Source organism: Pezoporus occidentalis, unplaced genomic scaffold, assembly GCF_034315485.1.
Source record: "Pezoporus occidentalis ecotype Australia unplaced genomic scaffold, CSIRO_AGI_Poc_V1 ctg72, whole genome shotgun sequence".
NCBI lineage: Eukaryota > Metazoa > Chordata > Aves > Psittaciformes > Psittacidae > Pezoporus > Pezoporus occidentalis.
This window is the reverse complement of record NW_026916072.1, coordinates 119,125-133,402: the sequence shown is the minus strand read 5'-3', so window position 1 is coordinate 133,402 and position 14,278 is coordinate 119,125. Positions and strand designations below refer to the sequence as shown.

Here is a 14,278-nt window from a genome sequence, read left to right as displayed (position 1 = left end):
ATGATAACAAAAGAAAGGCATGAGAACATCAAGTTTCTGTTCCTAAACTAAATTACATCTGATTTTGAAAGACAATATTTGGAGTTTCATTCAGAAACAGGAGGGAGAAGAAGGAGTATTGTTATTTTAAAAGGATTAAGACCACAGGAAATCTTTTCGCAGCAGTCCTGTTGCACAGCTACCAATACACCAATGAGTACTTAAGACATTCACGCAGTTACTCTCTCTTCAGTAACCTGCAATTCACACATTTGTCAATAACCAACTACCATTCCAGCACTTGTTTCATGTCCTTATATTGTTTAGAAAGATAAAGGTGCATGCAACTTGAAAAGCCAGTGTGCCATCATAATATTTATCTGGTACTAAGGCACCAAACTAACATGTAAAACACCAGTATTTAACCAACTTTAAATGCACTTTCAGTAAAAAAAAGAATTGCTAAGACATAATCCAAACACACTTCTTGAACTGTAAGACAACATTAATTCAACAAAACTGGAGGACAAATTGAAATAAATTGCCTCTAGAGCATCAACTGTGTATCAGTGTATAAACATGAAAAAGGTACACCTTACTCTATTACCACCCAATATTCATTAAAATAAAAGGGCAAAACCAGCCACAATATTAGCTTATAACCTCTCTAACTTTCCAACCCGAAATGTCTTTTGAAATCAAGCCTTGCATATTTTACTATGGGTGTCACAATGCCATATCCTTGAGGCCATGTGTAGAAAGTGGTGCAACCACATCACCATCAGCCAGTTAATGAGTAGAGACAGCAAGAGGCAGATTAGTCACAGGCTGCACTTCACAATACATTCAATTCCCACTGAGGAAATAACCACGATGTTCTAACACAGCTTGGGAGGCAAAAAAGAGGTGGAAGAGCATCACAAAATGACGGGATGTCATTTTATATTTACCTGCTATCAACAAGGGACTGCTTTGGTAAAACACTGTAAAATTCCCCAACGTATTTAGAGATAGTATCCCATGGAATTTAAGATCAAATCAACACTAAGTCTATGTGATGTCCACTGGTCACAACAAACAATGCCACCACCCACAACCACCAAGAATATTCACTGCACTCTAAATTTCAATTCATAAAACATCAGCTGCCCCACTCAGGAGAAAAAAGCCTCAGCTCCTACACATTACATTTAGTTCTGCAAAATTCTGGTTGCATCCCTTGGACGTACCTAATAAAAGGGTCTCTATAAAACTGCTATTAAAATTTGGGGGGTTTTCTCATTCATGCATGGTTTTATCTTTTAAATATACCATATATTGTTCAGTCAGTTCTCTGACCACAGAATTACCAGACTCCTTTCTCTGCTTTTTAAAAGCAAACACCACGGTAACCAACTAGTACATGGTAACAGCCACCACATGTGACACCAAAAATCCATCTGGTCCAGCATCTTACCTATGGCTATGGCCGAGTATCACCTGGATGGTAAAGGAAGGACATGGGAATAGAATACACATGTAACACTTAAAAGCTATATTAGCTATATATAAAAACTGTAACATTTATAAGCCATTTTCTCCAGATATTCAGTGACTTTTGAATCAGAAACTTCTGGAGTCATATTTGGAATCTTAAGACTTAAAGCTGTTCATCAAATGTCCATCGGTATTACTTTTGAATTTGTGTTAAATTTTTAACACCAGGAAGCGAGGAGTTCCACGGCTTGGTTATGCATCAGAGTAGAAGAGACATCATTCCATTTAAGCCTGACCCTTATAACTCTATTTGGTATCTAGATTTTTAATTATACAAGGCAGTAAACAGTCACCTTCACCCGTCACGTCAGCCCTGATTTTGATGCCTATGTTGTATCTTCCTTGAGTCACCTTTACTCAAAACCAAATAATCCTACTCTGATCAAGCACTTCTTACACAAAAGCCATTCTCTGGCCAGCTGGCCCATCCTCTCCACCCTTTGCAGTTACCCCTGTCCTTCCTGAAACAGAAGGACAGGCAGTGTGTATAGTATACAGGATATGAGGTATATAAAATTTTATTATAATCTGCCATAAATTTATACAGAGGCACAATAAAATATGATGTTTGACAGCATTAGACATAGACCTGGGCAACTTTACTACTTCTCAAAATTTTCCCAAGGAAATAGCCCTATGCTCCAGAACACAACTTTAAAAGCCCTGTGTGGGACCGCACACTTTCATACAGTCCTATCACATACACTCAGCTCTTCCACCTTCTGCAGTACACATTCAAAAGCAAGTCTATGCAGTGAATAAAATAAGATCTCATGGGAGAACAAGGCAGAGAGTAAGAGAAATATGACTTGAAATTATGCAATATATATACTTAAGGATACAAAATGAGAAATGCACAAATGTTTTCCATGAGCTAATGGAAGAAACAATAGCAGAGAAACACTATTACCTGCTTCATGTACCATCGCACAAAGGGAAATGGGGAAACTGACTGTAATTTTCACCAACATTTTGTTACAGTTTCAGGGTGTTATTTCAGGTCTTGAACAACTAGCATGCTCTATTAGGCATAAATGCATCAACCCATTTCCCATCTACAATCTCTGCTTCACCCTCTTTAATCAGCCCACTGCTGTCTCTCATCTCTCTTCTTGCCTCTCTCTACTTTCTTCAACCTCAAGCTCTTTTCTCACTTAGCAGATTCCAAATCCCTACTTGCATGTCTGTCCCCGTTTAGGTCCAGCCTCTCCTCCCTCACCCACACGTTGCTATGGACACCAGAAACCTGGCTTTGGAACATATTTGCCAAAGGCAGCCCAGCTCTGAAATACAGCATCCCTTTCATTTTGAAGTCACGTACAGGATGATATTCAAAGCTAAGAACTGAAACATAAGTTTGGCATGAGCTTAGGGCAGAAAGGATCCTGACACTAACTGCAAAATCAGAGTAAATTGTGCAGTAAAAAGCCACTTTTCATGCGTGCTCAGAACATCCAAATGGGAAGTTACTACCAATGACAAATGCATGTTACATCTCTCATGGGAACAATGACTTTTCCATTTTCTAATCCTTGATCGTGTCAGAGCTGCTGTTTTACTTTCCATCCTGACTAGCAACAAAACCATGTAAGATAAAAGACAGCATCCACTATACGGTTTCATCCAACACAGAAGTAACAGTTTTAATTTTGCCAAATCACAGTTGCATTGCGAACATACTTAAGTCTTAAGTCACAAAGTCATTTCATTTAGATAATCAACAAACTTTGGCCCAAATAAAGGAAAACTGATACGTGAAGATCAATGCATATTTACTTCTGAAACTAAATGTGGAACTAAAGTGGAGTAACCTTGATGAAGGTACCATTCTACTTCCTTAAGTGACAGAATCAAATGACAGCCACCAAAACTGCCTTCCATGACTTGAGGGTCATGCAGAAGCAAAGTATTTCTTTTTCTTGTTTATAACAAGAATTTCAGCAAATACTAAACAAAACAATAAGAATAAACAGAGAAAAGAAGGGGAAAAAAACATGTGCTTCATGATGAGCTTCAAAGAGAAAATATCAGCTTGCAATAATAGCAAGAAAAATGATACTTGTAGCTGTCCAAGTAAAAGACTATTACTGTATAAAAGTAGATTTCATTCCAAATTTTCTGGGTTTATTCCCTTCCCCTACAATTTGAAAACACACTAAATACTGAAAGCCAACAGAACCATATGCACAAATACCCCCTCCTGACTGCAGATTTTCAGGAGCTCTGCTCCCTTCTCTGTTGTCAAGGTTGCTCACAGTTTCATAATAGCGAGAGATACAGAACTTTAAAGCAAGGAAACTGTGTTTGACCTATTTAAAAAGATTCTTTCAAGGGTTCAGTGGAAAGAAATCATATCTGTGCAGAACTCCACAAGGTTTGGAAGCCTTCTGGCAGAACAGGTTAGGAAAAACTGTCAGAATTACACCCCTTCCATTTATTTTCCCTTTATTTGCCTCTGCCTCTTTGTTTTCTTGGAACTTCCATTTCAGCATCATGGTTACAGGTTACATTTGACAGTCACCATCTCAGCAGAGCTCATTTACTGCAATGCACACAAAGAAATGAGTGTCATGACGTCAGATCATTTGCATGATAACTCTCAAAAGCCACAGCTGCATGAAAACAGATCTCTACAGATGCAGCTCACACTGATAATACTTAGGTAAGGCTTACTAAATAGCAGACAATGGTCTCTTACTATATCAAGGTTAATAGGTCTTTTTCTGGTCTTAAAAGAGCTTGTGCAGATACTCCTGTAGATTCTGCCCCTCAGCATGAACTGATGGGCACAGAATGCGCTACCAAATCACAGCCAAACTGCACTCACTGGCAATTTCAACTAACACTTTGCATGCTCACCAAGGATGTGACCAGAATATAAAGATTCCCATACATTCCCACACGTGTTGACTCCTTTACATGAACATTCCACCAACCCTGCGCCAAAATTCACTGCTACCATTTTGAAGACAGATTTTGAAATTAAGATTTCAAGCAAAGGGACTCTATCTACCTTTATGTGTGCCTTTAACAGAGACCACACTCACATTCTTGCTGTGGTTTTTACAGAGGCGTGCAAAACCAGTAACAAAACAGTGTTTCGTTCAGCCACATTTCTACAGCCCTGTCATAATACATTGTTGTAAGTAATGTCAAATGTAAGTGTAAAACAATAGCACAGCCTATCCCTTCCAAACAAGACATGCTGTCATTTATCTCACTTCTTGTCATACCACAATATTAGGAAATAAACCTTTTTTCATCCTTCATTTGGAAGCTATTCTTCTACATCCAAGTAGAGCCTTACAGTGAGACTGGCCTCAGAGCTCCAAGGTCTTCAGCTAGCAAGTGATACACAAGCATTGTTATAAAACAATAATACCACCCTTAGCCAAAATAACTTTCTGTAAGAAGTAGGACAACATAAAAAATACAGGAAGCCATAAACAATTCTTGACTGATATTCTTTTTTATGCATCACAAAACACTTGTTTCTTTTAGCTGGGAAGAACACCACACACCTTTGATACTACACAATTTTAGTGAACCGTACTTCCAAGAGTGGATTTGTGAAGTTATGCAACTAAACACAGTCCCCAGCTCCATATTAAAATGAAAACTATTTCTGAGCCTCTAATTTGTAAGTTACAAGGGTTTTCAGACTAAGCTTTTGAAGGCATATTAGAAAAGATATCAAAATACTCTCAAAAAATACTGTCTTACTGAAGAACTGCACCTTTCAAATCCTATTTAAATATACTGTTGCTCAAAAGGGCCTTTCTGCCACTCCCTCCCATGCAGCAAGTAAGATGAAGTTGAGTAATTGTATTTTCTTGCAACTACAAAAATCTAAACTGCATGAAAAAATGGGCTAAGACTGAGATGCCCGTTTTTAAAACAAGTTTTACTACTCCTAGAATGCACTTCTTTTTAAAGATGGATTTTCTCAAGCCGACAGAGCAAACAGATTTCAAGAACTATCAGCATCACCTATGACAGCACATGTACTCCTAGATAAAGATGACAGATGTGGCCTTGTCCAGGACCAGGAGTAGCCAAGAATTCTGCTCTAGTTTGTTATTTAAGATGCATTCACATTCCAAACCTCAATACCATATATTTGTCACACTGTTAAACTGCTATGAGCAGAAAGCCAAAAGAAAAAAACCTGCTCAAGTCCAAAAAAATATGTATCATCCTAGTCTGAGCCTTTATACCCTCTAGAAGCAAAAGAGCCATTATCAAGCTATCTGTAAAATTACACATCTTTACCACATCTTTACCACATATTTTCATGTGATATTAAATTCGATTTTATTATTCCCATCCCTATATTTGATCTTGATATTTTCTACAATAATTTATCCTTGCATTCCCAAAAACATGTTAGAGCACAGCTGGAAAACAGGATCTGGAAACTGATGAGCTAACAGCGGACTAAAATGACCACAGAAAAAGAACTAAACTTTCAATATGGGATTAAAATCCAATTTTAGATAGAAACACAACTTAAAATAATAAGTAACCACAAGAATTCTGTTTCCAGACATCTAGAAACAGATTAAGAAAATAAGTGCATGACTGAATAGCAGTCTGGAAAACACACTCTGAAGAGTTTCTCAAGAAACTTGTTCCTAATTTATCATATAATCTGTTGAAAGATGCAACTTTTCCATGGTATACAAAAACAGCCACAAAGAAAGATGATTCTGAGCTCTGTTAACAAAAGAAAACCCAGTATTTAAAAGCTGTGAGCAGAAAAATTAATTTCCTAGTGAATGAACCATAGCTTTTAGAACAGCCATGTCAGCCTGATCACAATTTTACATCTTTTGCCCAAATAACCTTTTTTTCCATTTACAGCTCTTAGAAATTAATAAAGTACATGAAGAAATCTAAATGGAAGTTTAGGTTTGATTGTTCCATTACAAAGTAATCATCATTTGATGCTCTGCAGGTATTCAATTAGTTTAAAACTCATTATACATTTTGTAACTTTCAGTTGCAAGCTTAAAGTGCAACTAAAAGTCTTTAAACACAGACTTAAACCTACAGACCTCTGTGCAACTTAACCCACAGAAATAAGGTTTCTTCCCTGAACTAAAATATACACATAAAAAAAGATATTAAATGATCAAGATCAAAACCATCTGCTTTGGGGTTGTTAAGTATCTGCAATGGCTGTAGAACTTAGCAACCATATGGCAAAAAAAAAAAAAGGCACAGAGCCACATATCTACTTACCAAAACTCCTTTCTGTCTCAAAAGAAAGAGCCACCAGAATGAACCTTCCAAAATGCTGATAAGAACATGTCTACTAGACATGGCTTTAAATTATATACCATTTCACCCACAACAATCAGCTGCTACAGAAGAGCAGGAGGCAAAACACAACCTTGTGAAATGAACTTCTTACATTCATCTTGCAGAAAAAAAATCACCAAATCCACGCTACTGTTCTCAGCTGGGAAAGTAATTGCCTTTCTTTAAAGACAGCCTAATGACTCAATAAGAATCAGCTGAAAAGACACCTTCACAAGCATTGGTAATCAACTAAACAACAAACACCTTACTGTGTGGACAATTAAAAGGCTCATTTTAATCTTCTTCTTCATCTTACAATGAAAGAGGCAAAATACACACACAGGACTGTTTGGTTTCCAATTATTATACTTACCAACCAGAAAGGAGCTTTCTTCTGGTTTTGCAACATCTTAACACTTCCTCAATCTTCCCCAGGCTCACTGATGCATCTTTAAATGACACTTAGAACGTGCTACATACTGCTAAGTTAAGTCATGGCTTTAAGAAAAAGTATTATCATGGGAAATCTATTTCCAGAAGTCTCCATATTTCATCAGTTACCGCAGTGACTCGCAAGCTTTAATTACTGCCATCTTGGCTCATTACTTTCTCCATCTCAACATAAGTTTATCATTTGATCAGAGAATACAGATAATCTTATTTTGCGTAACAGGCATTTGGCAAAGGTATACCTCATTATCTCAAAGTTCTCACAATACCTCTGCCTCGCTTGTCACATCTATATTTATCCTTGTGGAAATCAGCAGAGCAAACCAGGGTCAGGGCAGCAAACTCCACTAGGGACTGCAAGTGGACAGAAGACACTTACACAGTTACAGCAGCTGAAACTGTTTTGACCATTGATTTGGTCAGATTTCTGTGAGATTCTAGACAAGCTGCAGCACCTGTTTGGTTTGGTGTGCTTTTTTATATGTGGTCACTCTCTGTTTTCATCATTTTATAGAAAACTAAATTGAAAGCTTTCCTCTGATGTAACATGGCCACGTCAAGCTGAATTCAGCAGGAGCAGCATTTGAAGCGTAAGCAACAACATGTCAAAGTAACCTTAAAAATTCAGCTTCCTGGCATTTCTGTTTGGACATAAGGAGCACTGCTCTTCTTTTTGCCTCTGAGAACTACATGATTTAAGTAGATTGTCTTTTCTAAGGAGAACTGAAGTTTTTAGTAGGTGCTTTTGGGGGGCAGGCTAATTTTACAGTAATTTAGAGCCTCAACAAATAACCTACATATAAAAACCTGAACATTCATAAACCAAAAACTAGACCAAAATATCCCTCTATGTTAAAATCTGATGTATCATAACCACATTTCACAGTGGGATTATTCAGCAAAAAAATAAACACCTGAAAGCAACATAAAACAATACGAGTGTACTACTAATTCTACACACAGTTCAAAATCAAACAAGGTGCCAACTGAGCCAACTCCAACAGCATACTGACACGAGGGTTACAATTCGCAGAAACAAAGGCAGGCAGAAAAACCATTCAGAACCCAGCACACACTGGAGGACAATGTTGAGAGATTTATGACTCTCATCCTCCAAATCCTCTCTTTAAAATTGTATTCAAATTTTGCAGGCTGCACTTCAGCTTCCTTGTAGCAAATGCCAAATAAGCAATTCTCCAGTTAAGTAAAACAGTGTCTGTTTTCAGTGTATTAAAACTGACTGGTGTACAGCTGGCACAGTTTCCCAAGGCAAGAGTAGAAACCATAGCAGATTTTTCCTTAGGAAGCATGTATATAAAAGGCATTGCATTGCCTTAGTTTTTTAGTTTCTTCTCCTGAAAAAAACAAAAAATGAAGAACATAAATTATGAGATAATCTTATTTAACACTGAGCCTAATGTAAAAAAGCCCTGTGAGCCTGGTGCTTCAGCAAACCCATTTTGTGACTTGCAGCAAGTCTTCCAACACTGTGAAGTTCATGTATCAGTGATTAAACTTCTGCTAATTCATTGTTAGTTTCTACTAAGAGGGAAACTGTCCATCCTGCCTACAAAGGACAAACTGTTGAGGTAATGCAAAAAACAGCCTCATGACAGCAACTTCAACACATGTTACTGAGCAAACATTACAGCAATCAAAAACATTTACAGCTGACTTCAGGAATGTAATGGGATACAAAGGCAGCCATAGTTGTTGCGTGATTCTGCTTGTACCTTGTCCTATGGAGAGCTTCCTCAAACCAGACTTCACCCTAAAATCCACCAGATTTTGAGGGTCTTAGCAAGGGGAGAAATGTAAGCAGATGAATGAAAATACAGAAGGATTATAAACGAAGAACCTTCTTGCACATTGTGCCCTTGCAAGATGGGTCTTTATTCCCAAGTTTGGCTTCAGTCAACAGTGTCTTTGTGACACAGAGCACCGTGTGCTCTCATTTTGTATTTGGGAAACTTCTTCCCAAGGTTCAGCTTTTTCTTAACTGATCCAATATATCGGCCTTTCTTCACATTCTGCACACGCTGCAGGCTCCAAGCTTCTTGCCCAACTCCCGTTTGTGGGGCTTTTTGTTTGCTTGTTGGTATTTTGTCTGTTTATTTGCTCTTGAGGTTTTTTCCCCTGCTGAAACAGGCAGTCTCCACAACCACTTCCCTCCTGAGCTTTCTTACCAAATACATAATTCCAGTCTTCCAGAAGATTCCACATGATACAGGCACCCCCTCCTTTTAAAGGGAACAGGACAGGAAAACCAAGAACAAATGGAAGAGATAACACATCAAAGAATCTATATGAAGCTTTAAATCACTGAACAATTATCCAGAAAGCTTCCTGCTAATTTATTCAATGCCTGATTAAATGACAGCATGCAGTCATATTGTTGAAGTGCAACAATTATAAACCAGACACGACAACATAATGCTTCACAACAGCCTGCATGCCTCAGGAAGGCATTCAGTAAACCATAAAGACGCCTACATGTTTCTAACAGAGTAGTGGTAAGGCTCTTTTTCTGTGGCTGTCATAGCCTTTGCTCAAAATTCAGTCTCTTAAAATTCAGACACACCACCAGTTCAAACTTCTAAGTAAAAATATCTTTTTAAAGTTACACTGTATTTCACTTTACAGATTAAACCCACATGTCAGTGAATTATTCCCTTCCTTGCATCCTTTTAAGCAAATAGTCATTTCATACCTAAGTAAAATAAAACATTATTGCTAGGGGAGGAGGAGCCACAGCAGATCATAAGGCAGGTCCTTTCCATGCATGCATGGAGACTGCTTCTTTATAATCTAAACGTTTCAGAATACAAGGCAGACAGGTGGCAAATGATAATATATAAGTGAGATGAATCCAGTCAGCCACATGTCTGGAGTGATGAATTGGAAAAAGATTAAATACAGGAATAATACAGACAACACCACTGAACTCAGAAGATGGTGCTAGGTACCCACGGCCAAGAAACAGTCCGATTCCCATGAACTCTCTAATTTCAGCAGCCACTTTAAAAGGCAGCCTGGAATGAAATTCCTTACAACCTAAAACATCTTATTGATCCAAGTACTCCATAACCCTCTTTCTCCCCCCACACTCCCAGGATGGCATTACTGCCCTCCATTTGGATGTCTATATACTTAAAAGCAATCATGAACTAAGACTGTCCAAATCAAGTAGAGGGTAGGCCATTAAAAACAAAAGTGAACTACAGTAAGATACATACCCCAATACATAAACATACTGTAGAAAACTCAGTTTCTATTAAGAAAAGAAGTGGGAATATTCTTCAGACTCTTTTCTGCTCCCACACAAAAATCTTTTGCTTTATGGGCAGGTGATGTCTGATGGCCTGGGCATTCACATGTCATTAACCCTGCCCCTTTGATTCACTTGCAAAATGTTACCTGACCTACACTGATTACAGCACACTGAATCTCCAGGTAAGAGCTGTTCTCTGAATATAAACTGGTAGTTGGAAAGTGGAAACTCATGATGCTACAGTAACTCCATTACATTACTTGCTATACCTGCAAGGCAGAGCAAATTATAAAATCTAATTATTTCACCTTTCTTGTAGATTGCTGCAAACAAAAAAACTTAGTCATTTGACCCAAACTAACATTGCTGCTTCATAACAGAACTCAATGATTCTAGTGATGGATAGCAAGAGGGATTAAAATATCTTTTTCAATAGCTTCTGGAATGAAATTGAAATGACTATAAATAAAAGAGAGCAGCCTGACCCATTTGTTCCCATTATTGTATTAAAACCAGCAATTGTCAAAACATGGAAAATATCTCCATTTCTCTTCCTGTCAACAAGCCCTGACAAACATCTTACATGAATAGAGCCACTAAAAAGGGTCTGAGAAGTTACAGCTGACAGAAGTGAAGGCCCAGAAAAATTTAACTGAGGTCCCAAGCAAGAATCACTTAACTGATCTACATATAAAAAGCCCTTCTGATAAACTACTACATGAACAAACTACTACACCGCTGAAGAGTCAAGCAAGAGCAAGGAATATTCAGAAGAGCAAGATATCCCAAAAGCTGGATCTTAATGTATCTGAAAGGCAGTTGGTCTATTTTCAATTACATTAAGTAGCCAGGAATCTGAAGCAGAAACCCAGACAGGCTCAGATTATTGTAGACTTCCCTTAGTGAAAACCTATTCCATTTAAACAAGTATATTCGTTTAACTTTGACATGAAACATAAGATGCAAATACAAGCTTTTGGAAACTATAAGGTAGACATCTCTGTCTTCGACTACTTAGCCAGCCAAGTATCTGATGCAATGACTGCCTAGACTGGACAATAACCAGGGTCAGCTGGGAATCAGAGACTATTAATATAGCTGGATATCCAGACCTGCAATTGTGCATTAAAAGCCAACACAAACCAAACAACCTCACAGTCACACACAGTTACTATCCTGAGTTTAGAAAAGGGGGAAAGAAATAAAAAATCAACCTCACTATCAAAGAAACTGCCAGAAATGCCAAGCAGAAGCCTTAAAACCACTTCAGAAGGGAAGACTGCATCATCAGCCTCAGTCTCTTGCACTATTAGATGGTCAAAGTAAACATCTCAGCATTTAATTATTGCACCAGTGATTTAAACCTGCTAGGAAAAGAACAGAAAACAGTGCCTATTTCACACACACTGCTGGATCCCTTCCATCCATGCTGTCTTCTTGTTCATCTCTTGACAAAAACCTAAGACACCTAGGAACCATATTTCAGTTTCAAAGTGAATGCACAGCAGTCGTATGTGAATGACTTCTCCTTGAAGGTATGAGTCCTAATTGCTGCACTTAATATTAACAGCAGTACCTTACTTCGGTTAAGTGCAGCTGCACACCACTAAAACTTCAATAGTGCCTGTAGCTCTGGCAGATGAAAGTATGCAATATGTAAGTTCAGACACCTTAGTTAATCTTTGAGCTTGGAGAAATCAGTGGTTAGAGCTAGTGTTAAATTCCTGCATGTGAAGTGATAGACTTATTTAGATATAGAAATGAATGGCTTATATTCTAACAGTATCACTACAGTACACAAGGGAGATTTTCCAATCTTTTCCATTCCTTTCTGGTATGACAATAAACCATTCTGTTTTCACAAAATACCCTATCTACTTACTTCTCTACATAAGGAAAAAGAATATCTCACATATTAAATGTTTTCATGACTGCATGTACATCATTAGAATCACAGAACTGTACAGGTTGGCATGGACCCTAAAGCTCACATAGTTCCAAATCCCCCTGCCATGGTGAGGGACACCTTCCACTAGAGCAGGTTCCTCCAGGCCTAGTCCAGCCTGGCCTTGAACACTGCCAGGGGTGGGGCAGCCACAGTTCCTCTGGGCAACCTGTGCGAGAGTCCCATCACCCTCACAGAGAAGAGCTTCTTCCTCATATCTAACCTAAACCTCCCCTTGCCCTATCCCCAAATGCCCTTGTAAAAGTCAGATGCTAGCTTAATTATTTTACAGCACGTCTCATTTTATTCAAAGTAAATCATCTGTGAACATGATCATATAGTGTTATATGAACAACAAAAGTGAACCACACTGAACTGGCATGCAGCTGATAAACAGCTTTCAAGAACCTGCTCAGAAACATTCATGCACCTGCAAGAAACCTTAACTCCTCTTAAAAGTTATTGTTAAGTGCTCTGGGCCTTCAGGAATTTAAACCATCTTTCTTTTACATGCTGACTGGAAGCCTTGCAGCAGCTGAAGCAATAAATATTGACAGCTAGCTGGCAAACAGCAGAGATACCAGCACTTGTAGTCTCCGATTTCACCTGCATCAGCAAAGACAGAGCCTTGAAGGGACAGCATAACTAGGGCTTAATATGTTCATGTGTATTACCACTACTTTTTCCTATATGAAAAGCTTACTTATCCCTCAATAAGACTAGTGTACATTTCATCATATCTGCTTTAGAAAGTATATCACCCTGAAAACGTCAATTACCTATTAGATCATTGCAGCATGCAGACAGTAACAAAGCTCTAACTCTGGCTACAAACTGTACTGCAAGAAACTCGCAGCATCCAGTTCCACCCTTTCATGCTATTACATAGCTCAGCTCCTTCTCCCTTAAACCCACCCTTTGCAAGTTTTGCATATGAGGCCACATATTGCTTAATAAAACTAAACCATCAACTTAAAGCAAACAGGGAAAAGGCTGTATGCCAAAATACAAGACACTCGTGACAGCATGTAAGGAATAGAAGAAAGAATTTGTAAAGTGGATTTTAATTAAGAAATTGTATTGATGACTAAGTTCTATTTTTCTCTCAGTTCTCACCTCATATCCTCTACTCTGAGGCAGGCCTAAAGCAGCTGTAAGGGAATGTATTCAGACTTGTTTAAGGAAAATTCAAAACAAAACAAAACAGAAGAGACTACAAATTCTATCCATCTTCCCACAAGAAAGGCATCTTTCCAGCGATTCACTCAACGGCTCAGACAAACTGCAGATTGATGGTTGGTTTTCAGCACATTTCATCCTGCTGCCAAACTAACAGATTTTTAAACTGAGATTTGAAACAAAGACTTCTTAGTAAAACCCAAAATGTTGAGCACTGAGTCAGACCTATTTCTCAAACCTTCAATTTACGATTTCATCTGAAGCCAAGAGATTTTCACCCCTGCACAGACACACCTTAGATTATCAGCTATGTTTAGGTTTGTTAGAACTCACCAACATAGTCATCATTTTCTCCAGCACACAGCCTCACTGGGGGAGGGGTGGAGACGTCCTCCACACAATAAACATTTGCCTGCTTTCAAAAGGAAGATATGAATCAAAACAAGCTTACCCTGTACTTCTAGCAGGCACTACTCTTAACGTGTTACGTCAACCAACACTTGTGGAGATTCTTCCTTAGAGCTTCTTGTAGCGCTTCCTTCCTCTTTGTCTGCCACTGAATTTATTTAACTTTAATAGTTAATATCTGATTAACAGCATTAGCAGGCCTGTAC

At 38.3% G+C, this 14,278-nt stretch overlaps 1 protein-coding gene across 12 annotated transcripts in view; it reads right to left on the bottom strand.

Moving 5' to 3' along the window:
• MEF2A (myocyte enhancer factor 2A) overlaps nt 1-14,278 on the bottom strand; it is an 89,504-nt gene that overhangs the window by 54,435 nt on the left and 20,791 nt on the right. Inside the window, exon 1 of one of the 12 annotated variants that reach the window (XM_062642544.1) lies at nt 6,760-6,917. The exons of the other annotated variants lie outside the window; for them this stretch is intronic. The gene's annotated coding sequence lies outside the window, so the exon portion shown is untranslated. Of the gene's footprint in view, nt 1-6,759; nt 6,918-14,278 lie in introns of those variants that run through there. 12 annotated transcript variants of the gene reach the window in all.